Source organism: Apium graveolens, chromosome 11, assembly GCF_009905375.1.
Source record: "Apium graveolens cultivar Ventura chromosome 11, ASM990537v1, whole genome shotgun sequence".
In the NCBI taxonomy this organism is placed as follows: domain Eukaryota; kingdom Viridiplantae; phylum Streptophyta; class Magnoliopsida; order Apiales; family Apiaceae; genus Apium; species Apium graveolens.
This window is the reverse complement of record NC_133657.1, coordinates 25,050,682-25,062,942: the sequence shown is the minus strand read 5'-3', so window position 1 is coordinate 25,062,942 and position 12,261 is coordinate 25,050,682. Positions and strand designations below refer to the sequence as shown.

The following is a 12,261-nucleotide window of genomic DNA, read 5'->3' as shown; positions in this document are numbered from 1 at the left end:
AAGCACATTGTTCATATCTTCAATGAGACACCATGGCACAGTACTTTGTATGCTCAAATTACGCATAAGGTCCCATGTATTTATTCTCCTCGACTTGTTTGGTTCACAGTACAATCTCCTTTACCCTATATTGCCTCCACCCTTGTACCGAGATTACCATGTCAATATGGTTATTACTGTAAGAACACAAGGAAACGTCATTGCTATTTTCCATAGTAGTGCCAACCCACCTCCTTGACCTTGGCAATCGACTGCAAACATCCCTTCAGAACCAAGAGCTTTCTGAACTTGTCTATTTTTTGTTTTTTGCATAAAATCTCACATAAGAATATGAAATCGGGGTTTTTTGGAGAACTGTCTCCTTAAATAATTGAAAATCCCATAAAAACCCAATCACATGATAATTCCAGCTTAATACACTCATGATGATAGGCGGGCCCAAGCGTCGAAACTCTCCACAAATCCATTTTTCGGCCCATTAATAAGATCTTGATCCATAGCCACAAAAACGTCATCTTCTGGGTATGACGTTAGCTCTGTATCAAGGTCCATGATACCAACCTGGCCCAAATATGTTTTTCTTTTTATATTTTCTAAAAAAGTAACTCCTATATTTGCTCCAATAAGTTTTTCCCTCTCTCCGTTTAAATAGATAATTTTGAAATTATTGATTTATCTCCACCCACTTGATTATGTTTCTTGTTATCCCTTTATTTTATGCCAGCTGCCTTAGCTACCTTGATGTGCGGAGAATTTGTGATGTACCACCTGATCTAGTAGGGTTTGTCCCATGCTTGTCCCTAACAACCGTTGTGTTGAACAACTGTTCTTTTGGGCCATTTCTTAGCCACTTCAAATTTATCAATTTTTTTTTATCTTCTCAAAGGAGCCCTCATCCACACTCCATATGGTCTGATTATCTCGTTCTCTGGGGTATCAAATAGCTTATTATAGAACTTATCCAACTGCCCTAATAACCCATATATAAAATAGAAAGTCAGCAGTTCGTATACTTGAATATAATCCAACTCCATGCATTCCCAAATTTACGAACTTTCACACATTTCTTCAATAGTCTTACGATATCAATACAAACTCTGGTTCTTAAGTACTCGCTCGATACGCAATTAAATTTGTTTGAGTATGAACTAACAATAGTTTCAATATGATCTCTGACCTTCATGATTACCTTCTCTGACATAAACCCTAGTTGCATATCACGAATCTAAACCCACAGTTTAATACTATTTGAGGGCACACATCTTGGATTCATATTTTTTTGCATATGTGCTATGAGCAGAATTTTACTGTTAAATGACCACATGCTACCATCAATTACCTTTTTTATATCAATTTCATGATAGAACTAAAACAAGAACAAGTTTGCATTTAACTCCTTAATATACACACCTTTTCTTGGTCTCCATAGTGCTGCTAGAGTTTGCCGCATCGCCGAAAAATCCAATATCCTCTCAGTCACAAAGTTCCCCACTAAGCACAGTTTTGTATAACATACATAACCATTTACTTCATTTACACTTTCTCCAAATTCGCCTATGGCTATTCCTCAGTCATCCACATCTTCCAGAGAAATGTCATTCAACTCTTGAATGATGTTTGTTAAATTGTTATTGTTACTGTAGAAATATATGATTGCAAGAAAAAGTAAAAAGAACGTAGACACTTTTAACTAACAACTCATGTCAATTGACAAGACCGAATGATTTGTAATATCATAAGTGTTTAAAATAGCGTAGAATAATAATAAAATATTACAAAAATATTAGATAAGTTCATGAAAAAAGGTGTTTATAAACCAAAGGAAAGTGTTGTCAAAATAATAAAATGTAGATCACTTGCTTATTTTATTGGTTAGCAATAATATATAGATTAATGATAGATGTACCAAATTGATACCCAAAATAGTTCCCTAAATTAATTCTCAGTCTTCCATATCATCAAACTAAGATAAATTAAATCTTTCACCCCATTCCTTTGAGTTTATCATAGGTAAATAAAATGTTAAAAATGATGATAAATAATGACCAAATAGGAACATCAAGTTGTTTTTGTTGATTTCTTGGTTGATTAACGATCTTTAAGCTCGTCCAAGGATATATCAAGCATAATCCATCCAAGGAGAGCCTTCCAAGAACCCAATAAAGGTATAAAAACTTTATTTCAAACTTTGGTTAGTGAGAACTTTTCAAGAAAATTGTATATCTTGGATGTAGGTTAAAGTTGTAGTGATTATATGTTGGTTTGATTGCTGTGAATGGATTAGCTTGATAGAGATGATGTTGATTGATACACGCTAAATATATTTAATTTTTATGTCAAATTGGTCTTCATTTATCCTTTATTTTTGATGAACTTGTCCTCAAGTAAGATTATTATAGTTGTTTGGTTGAATGGTGCTAAGTTATGCTTTTATTAATGATTGTAGCGTTTAATGGGTAGGAATGATCGTGGAAAGAGAAGCCATGAAGAAATGATGTTTTGGTGGATAGGAAAGAAAGACATGTAAAAGCTTTTCTTGAGATCTCAAGGCCTTGACTTGAGAATCAAGGCCTTTACGCAAACAATGGGCATCTCAAGGCCTTTACTTCACTACCCAAGGCCTTTACAGGAGCAGAAGTGCAAAACTCAAGGCCTTTATCCAGATCTCAAGGCCTTGAAGTTTGGCGGAAAATTTAGTTTTGAGGATTTTATTATTGGGCTTGTAACACTTTCCTACATCTTTTAAAATGCTTATTATAGCCCATTAATGTATATTAACATTAGGAGGAGGGTTTAAAAGAAAAAAACGTATATACGAGAGATAGGGGGCTTAGTGAGAAATTTTGAGCAAGGATTGAAATGATTCCATCCAATTCTCAAGAGATTTTTCAATTTGAATTTTCTTTACTCTAAACTCTTGTACCCATGACGTTACTTATCAATATATGGTTGCTTTTTATCTTTATGACGAGTAACTAATTCTCTAATTCGAGAATTAGGTAGTATTCATTGGTAATATATGTTTGTTTAATTATAGTGCAAATTCTCTACTTTATTAATCTATCATTGAGGGCTTAACCCAATTAAGGGAGTCATGAACCTTTAATTGTATCTATAGGAGCTGTGATGAATTGTGAGAGGAGTCATAACTCTTGTTTATGATATGATAGACATAGCTTAATTATTGATTGGGAGATTAATATGCTAGTTATGAAACTCATAATTCTTGGGTCTTAATAGTTTATGATTGTATTTCAATTAATCATGGGAGTGGTTTTGGGATATAGTTGTAGACATTATTTTATATCTTAGGAGAGAACAATATAAACTTTAGAAGAATTGTTTTTAGCAAAGTACGAGAAGTCGATATCGTAGTACATCAACATTCATTCAAACCAATTGAAGAACCCTAGTTCTCGGGTTGCTTTTATTATTTATAAATCTTTGTTTTAATTGCTTATTAGTTTAATTTAGCTAATCACAATACAACAATTATTTCTACACACTCCTAGACATTAAGATATCATATACTTGAATTTATATTTGTTATTCCTAGTGGACTAACAATGAGATTTACAGAAGGGGGTTGAATGTAAATCTCAAAACTTTTTCAAGTTTTGAGCAGTTTATGAAAGTTGTGTGTTCAAGAAGAACAAGTGTGTGAATTGCTTTAAGCTAATACAGACAGATATATATTCAAGCACAAATGTAAAGAACACAACAGACCTTAAAAACTTTTCTGGTGGATTTGTTGTTCCACCAGAGATGGTATTTTAGAAAATCTGTGATTAAACAATGTTGATCACAGCTGCATCCTAGTACAAACTAGATGAATTTTCTCTCAATATTTTTCTAAACAGCTCTGGAAAATCTCTCCTCTAATTACTAGCTTCTACTTGGTTTATATATTATCAAGTGTACAAGTGAAGAACAATATAAAATACAGTAATAAAATAAGATCTTCACTTGCTTCTTTTCCTGTTCACTCCAGTACTTTGTTGACTATTGCATCTTTGTACTAAAGAAGAACGGCTGCTTTTTCTGTTGTTCCTGAAATTCGGCTACCACATCTCAGTTGTCTCTATCAACCCATGTGCCTCTGTTTGTAAGTACAACTACCCCTTATCAACGGCTAATCATCAGAACATCCGTTGAAGCTTTCATCCGTTGATGCACTCATCCGTTGAAGGATGTTATCCGTTGATGACTTTATCCGTTGAAGCTTTAGAGACATCCGTTGAAGCTTAGCTTCTCATCCGTTGAAGGTCTTTAAGTCATCCGTTGATACCACTTCACTTATACAAAATTACAAGGCATGAAGTATTTACAATTGGCCTTCCTATCTGCATATCATCTAGTAGTCAACATGACTCATAGTTTCTCTCAACTTCCAAGAATTACATTTTAAATACAGAGACTGAAATATGCTACAACACTAGACTTATTTCTAAGTAAAGCTACACCATCAACGGATAGCCAAAGTGGTCTTATCCGTTGAGGCTACAGACACTAAATTTCTACTTAAGTATTTTGTTAAACATATCATCAAACTAATGCACATACATTCCTAACAATCTCCCCCTATTTATGTCTATAAGAATTGTAGGCATAAATTCAGGGTTAACTTGATGATAACAAAACACTTAACAGATATATGAATTGAAACTAAGTAGAAATTTAAAAATGCTGCAAAAGTGTATGTACTAGGAGGTAATTGAAGATTTACAGTGTTTCCAAGGACACTCCTTTAGTCTGAGCAAATCATCTTTTTCTTCTTTGTTCCCTGGTTCTCTTTCCCAGCCTTTTGTCATTTTCCTCAATTTGGAGTTGGAGTTGTCTGAAGAATTCAGCTTCATCTTCAACACTGACTTCCAACTTAGATTGCATTTCTTTGAGAGTTTCATTGCTGGCAATCTTGAGTTGGTCTTCAAGTCTGAAAAATCTTCTGACTCCTTTATCATCTCTAAATTCCATCAACCAATGAGGTGATTTATGAATTTTCATTTCCCTTTCTTGAATGAGTAAAGTCCTGGGTAAAGCATTGGGCTCCCTCCAAGTTTTCCTTATATTGGCTATCTTGTTGAGAATTTCAGTCTTGGCAGTTCTGGTAAAGCCAGAATCCTTTTGTATAGCTGAAAAGACTCTAATCAAGGTAGAGTAGCCTTCATCCAGAATCCTGTGGAGAGGCCATGTTCTTTCCCCAGCTCCTTTATATCTGAACACTAATCTCTCTGGTAGCTGTCTATAGGCTGCTATTCCCCTTACATCCTCCAGCTCATCCAGATAGAGTTCAATGTCTGAAATTTCTTTTATGTCACAGATGTGAACATAATCATCTTTAGAAATGGGTGACTTAGGCTTAGGTTTTTGTTTTTGAGTGAATTTCTTAGAGGTTATGGGAGGTGTAGACTTTGGTTTTCTTTTCTGTTTCTTTGGTAGTGGAAGAGTGGTTTGAAAGGTAGGCAATTTGATAGTGTCCCAATCAATAGGTTCCTCCTTTGGAATGATTGGTTCACCATGGATGTTTATTGTGGGATCAGCAACAAGGGGTTCAGGTATGGAAGGTAGTGGTTTAGATATAGATTTGGTTACTTCAGTGTTATCTCCACTCTTTCTATGTGCCTTGGCCTTTCTTCTGTTTCCCTTCTGCCATTTCTCTCTTTCTTCCACACTCTCACCAAATATACTCCCTAAAACCTCATCTAGGTTTGTAGTCTTGTCTTCACCCCTGACTTCAATCCCTTTTTCTTTTTCAACTAGACTTGACTTTAGCTGTTGTTCAAGCTTTGCTTGTGCTCTTTTGTCAGCCTTTAATTGCTTGTCTTCTTCCTTCTTGGCTATTGAGAATTTGGGATGTCCTTGCATCACACATATGCTCTTTCCCTCTCTAATGATAATAGCTCTATTTCTCCTTACAGCCTCATCCATGGTCTCTTTGAGATAAGCAATACTCCTGCCTAAAATCTTGTTCTCATCAGCTTTTGGAGGAGGAAAGTCCACTTCTTTTAAAGGATTCTTTGTTGAGTCCTTATTGGATCTTTCATTGGGCTTGAGAATTATAGCTTGTAGTTCTTTGGAAGAAGCTTCTCCATCCTTATGACTCCCTACTGGCATGAGCTCCATGTTGATTGGTTCAATTTTTGTGCTGTATTTCACAGATGTTGATTTGTCTTGTGTAGAACCAAACAACAGTTGCAACCTTTCATCAATTCTCCTCCTTTGTTCTTTCACTTGAATTTCAGCTGCTGCTAGCTGAATCAAATCAATTCCATCAGGCTTGCCCTTGATTTGAATAATTGGAGAAGTAGTGATGGCAGGAACTAGCACTTTAGATATGTTGACTTTTGTAGATGGCTCTCCTTCCCCTTCCCTTTTACTCTCCCCCTTTTTGTTATCATCAAGGAGAGGGGTCAAGCCTTGTGCTTTTGCCAGCTGCATTAGGAGACTGGTTTGAGATTGTTGATTGTGAAGAATGGTGGCCACAGAATCTTCAATAACTTGAACTCTGTCTTCTAACTTGGCCAACCGTTTTTCAGTAACAGATTCTTTCTTCAATCTCAACACCAAGTCCTGCAATGTACCATAGGGCATGACTGAATCCACTTTTTCTGAAGTATAGGTTTTCAAGTCAGCAATATCCTTCCTGAGATCATCCATACTCAGATTCTGCTTCACTTGCTGCAGCTTCATGAGATGCAGTGAGTCCAGGTGAGCTTGAAGGATAGCCTTGATACTTGCATGTGAAGTATTCTGAATGGCCTGTTGAATAGTGTTGATTTGTTTGACTAAAGAGACATTGAATTCCCCTGATCTATACTCCTTAGTCAAGGCCCATTCAGGTAGATTGGGAATTGAACTAGGGCCTTCATCTCCCCCTAAGTTCATGCTTCCATCAAAAGAAATAGAGTCATCATCATCAGAATTTGCTCCAAATTCCTCAGATGGCTCACCAGCTGTAGAAGGCATTTTGTTAATGGCAGCTTTATCCCTTTGAAGAGATTCTGTTGTGTGCACTAGATGTAGTGACCTTGCTGCCTCCTCATTGCCCTGAGCAGCCAACAGTTGATAGGCTGTCACAGGATGAGTAAAAGTGTCAGCATCCAAGGAAATGTTATCAATTACAGCTTTGTAATGTTGCTGAAATTGTCTTTCCTTTTCAGCATCATCCACAATCATTGACTCATTAGCAATGGCTGGTTCCACCCTTGTATCTACTGTACCTGCTTTTCTCTCTTTTTCTCTATGTTCTTGCATCAGGGGCTCCCCCTGGCTCACACATCTCACTCCCTCACCTTCACCTACTAAGGTGGTACTCCACTCACTTACTTTTGCCATGCTGGAAGAAATAGCATGCATTTTTGAGCTCTCAATCTCTCCTTTTGCCTGGGAGCAACCCAGCCTCTCACTCAAATTGTCACTCCCTTCCCTCAATCCTAAGAGTGATTGTACAGTATTCATGTCTTCTACACTTGGGATTAATTCAGTTATTTGTGTAGAGACTGTCAACGGATGTGGAATATTCGTTGAATGTGAAACTCATGTTATCAACGGATAACTGCTGTTAAGCTTATCCGTTGAAGAACAACCACTTGTCAACGGATGAGTGATATCCGTTGAAGAAGGAAAAGAAGTTGAAATTGAAAGTGATATAACTGTTGAATCTGTGTAGATTGATTTGAGATGTGGTGACACAGATCCTTCAATTATATCTGAAAGAATTTGCGGGTGATCCAACAAATCATCTAAGAGATGATGATCACCTATATTTGAGTGGGGCTTCTCCCTGAGTTGTAAAGAGGGAGAATCAGGAATTGATGGGAATAACATATCCACATCCAGAGATGGTGATGAAGTGTTTGGTGATTGATGTGTGATTATTGTGAGAGAATGGGGCTGTGACTCCACATTTATTGGAGTCACATCAAACTGAGTTTGAGAAGGCATAGATATAGATGGATGTATCTGTGCAGTGTGTGCACCCTGTGTTGAAGATTGGGTTCTGGCCTTCTTTCTTCTAATAAAGGCTTTTGTTGGTGAGTGTTTGGCTTTAGTGTCCCTCCCTCTTTTGTTCTGTGTTCCTGGTTTGGAACTATTTTCAATAGTAACATCCTTTTGGGAGGATGCTACTAGGGATGTGCTAGATACCTTTTCAACCACCACAGCTTTTTGAGAAACTGTGGCTTGGCTAGCTTGGGAAGCACTCAACTTTCCTTCCTTATCCTGGGGGTTTCTTTGATGTTCACCCCTCCCCTCACCACTCACACCCTGTTCACTCACCTCAGGGTTAATAGTTGGTGTTACAACTGTTGTCTTTTGAGAAACAACAGAGGTGGATTTCTTTGTCTTGGATTTTGAAAGTTTAGTTTTGGTGACCTTGGTAGAAATCTGTTGGGGCATCACAGATTTCATGGCCACACTTGAAGATAAAGAAATAGAGAGGTTGGAAGAAGTAGGAGTTGTAGAAGCAATTACCTCACCTACCTGAGGTGCATTCATGATTGGTAAATATACCAATGGCACACTGTTGTTAAGATCCATTCTCTTCAAGTCTGCAAGAACTCTTTTCTCTTGTGCCCAGCACTTGAGTTTATTATTCTCATTGATTATGACTAAACCTTCAGCAACATGGTTAGCCAATAACATAAAGAATCTAGCATAATAGATGTTATTAGGTCTATTAGCTTTGTTACCTAATCTAGTACCTAATTCTAGCATCACACAGTTGCTAAAGTTAAAATACCTATCAGAAACAAGCATATAGAGCATATTAACCAGAGATGAAGTTATGGCATCAAAATTACTAATTTTCCCAGAGAAAACCTTTATAAAGGCATCCCCAAGGAAACTCCATTCTTTCCTAAGGCCTTTTCTTCTAATACTCCCTAAATTAGCAGAGTTAAGAGAATAACCTATGGAATCTAACATGCTGGATACATCACTATCAGTGTGTGGTGTCATGGCATTGTTCTCAGGCAATTTAAAACATGCTTGTAAATCATCACAGTTAATACAGTGAGTTTTACCTTTGAGAGTGAAGGAGATAGTCATATCCATGGAGTTGAACTCAGCAGTTGTCCAAATCTCCTCAACTACTTCACAGAAAATTGTTGGGGCTTCCAGCATTGCATAGCTAAGTTTACTGTTTTTGATGAAGTCCATCATTTTGTGATAGTCGGAGTGGGCTTCATTCTTTTCTACCAAAGCTATGAAATTGTTCTTTTCATAGATGAACCCAGATTGAGACATAATCTTCACGACTGGTGCCATTTTTGTGAGTAGAAATTGCAGAGAATAACTTGAAGTTTTTGCAGAGAGAAAATGGTAAATGCTTGAAATTTCAAGAAAGCGTAAAGTAAAAATGAACAATCAGAAGGACTTATATGCTTTCTCAAATTAATAAACAAAACTATAAAATAAAGATTTATCAATAAATATGCGTTAGTGAATTTCAGCCGTTTAAGAATAAACTGTAAGTATTCTAAAAACTACCTTTAAAACCAATACATACAGATGTATGTATGAGTATCAACGGTTAAGAGAATAGAATCAACGGCTGTTAAACACCTGAATCGATTGATGTGACATTTCAACGGATAAGGCAAATTGTCATCCGTTGAAAGGTACTTCAGTTTTATCCGTTGACGGATAAAAATTCCAGAAATGTATTTGTCTTTCAACGGATAATGACTATCCGTTGATAGAGCAATTTTGACTTTCAACGGATAGGGAACATCCGTTGATGGAATAAACTATGTTAAAAGTCAAATTTGTTCTTAGCAACTAACATATTTCAGGCTTCAATTCAAATTGCAATAAAGACATGAATTTTAAGAGTAATTAAGCATACCTAGCTCACTTACCAATCTTGTGAATGTTGATTCATCAAGTGGCTTGGTAAATATGTCAGCAATTTGTTGTTCACTTGGAACAAAATGTAGTTCCACTGTACCATTCATGACATGCTCCCTAATGAAGTGGTACTTGATATCAATGTGCTTGGTCCTTGAGTGCTGCACAGGATTCTCTGTTATGGCTATGGCACTTGTGTTGTCACAAAAGATAGGAATTCTATCAACATGAAGTCCATAGTCAAGGAGTTGGTTCCTCATCCATAACACTTGAGAACAGCAACTTCCAGCAGCAATGTATTCAGCCTCAGCTGTAGAAGTAGAGACTGAATTTTGCTTTTTGCTAAACCATGATACAAGCTTGTTTCCCAGGAATTGGCAGGAGCCTGTTGTACTTTTCCTATCTATTTTGCAACCTGCATAGTCTGCATCTGAATAACCAATTAGATCAAAGCCAGATTCTCTAGGATACCAAATACCTAACTTTGGTGTACCCTTGAGATATCTGAAAATCCTTTTGATAGCAATTAAGTGAGACTCCGTAGGATCAGCTTGGAATCTAGCACATAGACATGTAGCAAACATTATATCTGGTCTGCTAGCAGTTAAATATAAAAGTGAACCAACCATTCCTCTATAACTTGTAATATCCACAGACCTTTCAGTCTTATTTAATTCAAGTTTGGTGGCAGTGGCCATGGGAGTTTTTGCAGATGAACATTCCATTAAGTCAAACTTCTTTAAAAGATCATAAATATATTTAGTTTGACTAATGAAAATTCCATCATTAACTTGTTTAACTTGTAAACCAAGAAAATAGGTTAGTTCTCCCATTAGGCTCATTTCATAATTACTTTGCATTAGCTTAGCAAACTTTTTGCAAAGTTTATCATCTACAGAGCCAAATATTATGTCATCTACATAAATTTGAACAAGTATACTAGAGCCATTAACATCCCTAAAGAAGAGAGTTTTATCAACAGTACCTCTAGTGAAGTGATTCTCCAAAAGAAATTTTGATAAGGTTTCATACCAGGCTCTAGGTGCTTGCTTCAGTCCATAGAGTGCTTTCAACAGATAGTACACATAGTCTGGAAAATTTGGATCTTCAAATCCTGGAGGTTGACTTACATAGACTTCTTCCTCTAATTTCCCATTTAGAAATGCACTCTTGACATCCATTTGATAGACTTTGAAATTGGCATGGGCTGCATGGGCTAGAAATATTCTGATGGCTTCAAGTCTTGCAACAGGAGCATATGTTTCATCAAAATCTATTCCCTCTTGCTGAGAATAGCCTTTAGCAACCAGTCTGGCTTTATTCCTTATGATAATGCCATTTTCATCCATCTTGTTTCTGAATACCCACTTTGTGTCAATAGGACTCTTGTTCTTTGGTTTGGGTACCAGCTTCCATACTTGGTTTCTCTCAAATTGGTTCAGCTCTTCCTGCATAGCTAATATCCAATCTGGATCCAATAGAGCTTCTTCCACTTTCTTAGGTTCCTCCTGAGACAGAAAACTACTATACAGACATTCATCTTGAGTGGCTTTTCTTGTTTGCACTTTAGATGATGCATCACCAATGATCAGTTCAAAGGGATGATTCTTGGTCCATTTCCTTTGTGGTGGAAGATGTGCTCTAGATGAGGTGGCCTCAGTATTGTCATGATGTGAGACAGAGTGTTGACTAGTTGAAACTCCCCCTGAGTTGTTGGTCCTTTGCAGGGAACTTGGAGTTCTATCAACTGATGATGTAAATTGATTATCCGTTGATGAACTATGATCAACGGATGCTTCATTTTGTACTTCAACGGATGATGCACTATTTCTTTCAACGGATACTGCATTGCCTCTATCAACGGATGCAGTATTTTGTGCATTATCCAAGGGCATGTTTTGAATCCCTTTTGAAGTGTCATCTCCATCAGTCTCCTCTTTACTATCATCACAATATATCTCAATGTTGTCAAATTTGAGTCTCTCATTATGTCCCTCATCTGTTAGTCCATCAATCTTTTTATCATCAAACACAACATGCACAGATTCCATAACAATGTTGGTTCTTAGATTGTAGACCCTATAAGATTTTCCAGCTGAGTAACCAACAAATATCCCTTCATCAGCCTTTGCATCAAACTTCCCTTTATGGTCAGATTGATTCCTCAGTATAAAGCATTTACATCCAAAGACATGAAGAAAGTTTAGAGTTGGTTTTCTTCTCTTGAACAACTGATAAGGAGTCATGCCTTTAGCTTGATTGATCAAAGAAATATTCTGAGTGAAGCAGGCACAATTAACAGCTTCAGCCCAGAAATATGTTGGTAACTTTGATTCTTCAAGCATTGTTCTGGCAGCTTCAATTAAAGATCTGTTCTTTCTTTCAACAACCCCATTTTGCTGAGGTGTTCTC

General features: G+C 36.8%; 1 long non-coding RNA gene across 1 annotated transcript; it reads left to right on the top strand.

Moving 5' to 3' along the window:
• The first annotated feature begins 2,029 nt into the window (after window positions 1–2,029).
• Window positions 2,030–3,050, top strand: LOC141695269 (uncharacterized). Its single transcript, XR_012564441.1, has 2 exons — window positions 2,030–2,165; window positions 2,447–3,050. It is a non-coding gene; the product is annotated as an uncharacterized LOC141695269 (long non-coding RNA).
• Window positions 3,051–12,261: the final 9,211 nt, after the last annotated feature.